Genomic DNA, 3334 nt, shown 5'->3' on the forward strand with positions numbered 1-3334 from the left:
GGCTGTAAAGCAGTGGATAAACCGTTCATGTGACTCTCCGGGACAAACATGCTGTATCCTTAAATTCTTCACAACAAAAGTCCTGCATCATTCCAGTATTTAAACGCTTTTATTATGAAGCAGCATACACAGGAAATGTTTTCATTTGGGGTTTCATCAGCAGTAACCTAACATGACTCCTATTCAGCTGAAAGCGAATATGAAATGGTAAAATAATGCAGACACCTGAGTGTTCAAACTGCAACACAGGAGAGATACTAAATTTCAAAACATAAAGATTCTGTTTAAAGCGAAAGTACTAAGAACTGAACATAAAGAGACTTTTGAGTATCACAACACACTTCAATGGGGAAAAAGGGGGCTCAGCACGGGTTGGCCGCAGCTGTTGAGACGTCGCCACAGCCCACTTGCAGGAGCATCAGGCTTGCTTTGGCATCACTCCAGAGTAGGTCCATCTCAGGGGTGGCTTGGCGCAGCTTGGTGTGCTGAAAGTGATAATGGAAATGCAAGTTGGTGTGGTAAGGTGTGGCTCAGCACAGCCAAAAGTGCCAGTGGAAAAAGCCCATAGCAGAATCACTGTTTGCCAGTGTTTGGTTTGTCTAGTCTGAGCAACTGTAGAAATACGACATGGTGGCCTCTGCGGAAGATGACCCGATCTCTCTGCAGTTATAAAGGGCTAATTTTAAGTACTTGAAAACACAACAATTCTTATTTTCAGAGGATTACACACTAATGAAAACATACTTATGGATATTATATGCCATTTCTGCCATACTCAGTCCATAGATCCACTTAAATCTTAGGGTACTTCCACACTCAAAAGTGTGGAAGCACAAAGTTTTTTTTTGAGACACTGTCTACACTTTGTCCATTTAGTTTTGGTTTCACATTGCAATTATCCAAGTGGACTAAACTAAAATTTAGAGACCAGATATCAATAAAACATCTGATCTCTTCCTTTCCATGTCTGCTCCAATGGCTCATTTTATTTTTGGTGTGTTGTTTTTCCTTCTTTCGGCTCTGATGATACTCTGTTGTAATTTCCTGTAATTGGTCTGAAAGTCTGAACCATTCAAAAAATGTTATCACATTAGAAACAAATCAAACAGTTGTCCAGTTTGTTCTGGAGTGAGACCACCTCTTTTCACTGGACCAAAGTCTGGCTCTTTGGTCCGGGCCATGGTCCGGGAAGGTTTTACTTTTGGCCCTGGATCAAACTGAAAAGTCTGAAAGTATAGACCAAACGAGGTGGGGGTGAAAATGTCTTACTTACTTGCTGACCTTTTAAGTAGGCTAATCCCTGCACACAAATGATTAAATTGAGAGTATGAGTTTCTCAAAGACACCTTGCAGCCTGACTGTAGTCTGTACTCTGAGACTCTTTATTTTAGACTTTTTATTTTAGAATATAGTGGAGGAATAGAGGAGGGAGATGAAGGTGAAAGTACAGACTGTGGGACTAGACATTCTCCATTGGGGATTTCGAATCAAACAGCCCCACAGACTCTTCCTAATAGGTTTGAGGAGGTCAAGTGCAGGGCTGCAGCTGCAAGTGAGAACAGGAAGGAGAAAAGAGGTGCTGTTTATTCATCAGATTCGTCACACTGAGGCTTTTGCATATAAACGCTTGTATTTCTGTATAATCTCTGACAGTGAATGCACTGTTGTCTGAATTTTCTCTGTTAAACTTAGCAAAGCTGGGCTGACATTATTAAGCGTTTGAAGTTAATAAAGGCTGGGGATCTGCCCTTCAGATAAACAAGCACATGCCTACAGGTTCATTAAAAACAGGCTGGGAACATTTTGAAGTCTGCCTGAATGACCCATGAGTGACCTCAGTTCCACCTGAGAACTTCATATATGAACTATGATCTTTTTCCTCATTAGAAAAGACTTGTTTCTAATAGAAATGTGACTTTGATGTTTTCAAAAACATTCCGTCTTGAGGAACACAAGCAGAATGTGCACTTTGTCCTTGCTTAAGGCTGTAGATAAATAGAGAGATCTACTCATGAAGTGAATGAATGGCTCAGAGGTCATATTATTCATGGGTAACAAGCAGTGTTGGAAAAACAACATTTAGTTCACTAATTAATTCATTTTTAGTTAATTAAATGCATAATAAGTTGTCTTTCACATTAAAACAGTAATAAAAGCTGTAGTTTGATGACATTTGAAGTAGCATGGGGTCATGGGAGTTGCTGTCTTAATTGCTAAAGAACCACCATTGCAGTTGAAAATCAATCTGGCGTGATTCAAGCAGAAATCCTGCTCATGGACAAAGTAATGTATTTAAGTTTTATTCATGTTAGTCATGTTCACCATCATGTTCAAATTCATCCTTGCTCCCTCATGTATCTGGTGCGTTTTCCTGGAAGTTGTCAGCTTGTAGGAAGCGTAATGTTACCTTGCATAAATTATGGTTTTGTCAGGGTGTGATCAAAACATTTGTGATTAAATAAGTAAGTAAATATATAACATAGGTCTAGCATTTTAAGACATTTTGATGCAGAAACGTGAACATATTATAGCTTTAAAAATATCACATCATAAAATGACTTCACTGCAAGCTAACAGCCTGTATTTACAGTGTATAATAAGGATAACAAGTACAAATACTGACTGCTATATTGGATTATTGTCTTGTTATTACTGATGCAATAACATGTCAACAGTAATGTAATGTTATGGCTGGTTAAAAACCTATTCCTGCAGCCATTTTGACATGAAATAGTTGTGGAAACACAGGTGTTACCAGTGATACTAATTAACTTTATGTTCCATTCAGGTCATAGTGCTGCTATTAGTGCATGCTGGTTCACTGGAAAGGCTCCTTAATTAGTATCATTGCTAACACCTGTGTTTACTCCACTATATCAATATGGCTGTAGTGATAAAGGTGACATAAGTAACATAAAACGCTTTTTAGTGCTCATTTGGTGACTCCAGTGTATTCCTCCATCAGCTGTGCTCCACGAACAAAATGAAAATCACCATTCGCTCAACCTGCCATGGGCGTGTCTTAGTCACCTCAGCAGAAGATGCAGCGACTGCAAACATCACTCACGTCGATCAGTTGTGGCAGGAGGAAGCGCACTAGCGCCACACAAGAATTTCAAAATAAAAGCCGATTTAGATAATTTCATTCGTCTGTTTAGTCTCATAAGTAAAATTGCATGGCTTGTCTTCGACATCGCGGGCCGGATAAAACCGTCATGGGCCGTACAATGTTCAGGTACGGTGAAAATAAATCGTTGTCGGCAGGATTCGAACCTGCGCGGGGAGACCCCAATGGATTTCTAGTCCATCGCCTTAACCACTCGGCCACGACAAC

At 39.8% G+C, this 3334-nt stretch overlaps 1 non-coding gene across 1 annotated transcript; it reads right to left on the minus strand.

Moving 5' to 3' along the window:
• Positions 1-3252: 3252 nt before the first annotated feature.
• On the minus strand, positions 3253-3334 carry trnas-aga (transfer RNA serine (anticodon AGA)). Its single transcript has one exon. It is a non-coding gene; the product is annotated as a tRNA-Ser (tRNA).

Source organism: Lutjanus erythropterus, chromosome 8, assembly GCF_056507025.1.
Source record: "Lutjanus erythropterus isolate fLutEry1 chromosome 8, fLutEry1.hap2, whole genome shotgun sequence".
Taxonomy (NCBI): Eukaryota; Metazoa; Chordata; class Actinopteri; order Lutjaniformes; family Lutjanidae; genus Lutjanus; species Lutjanus erythropterus.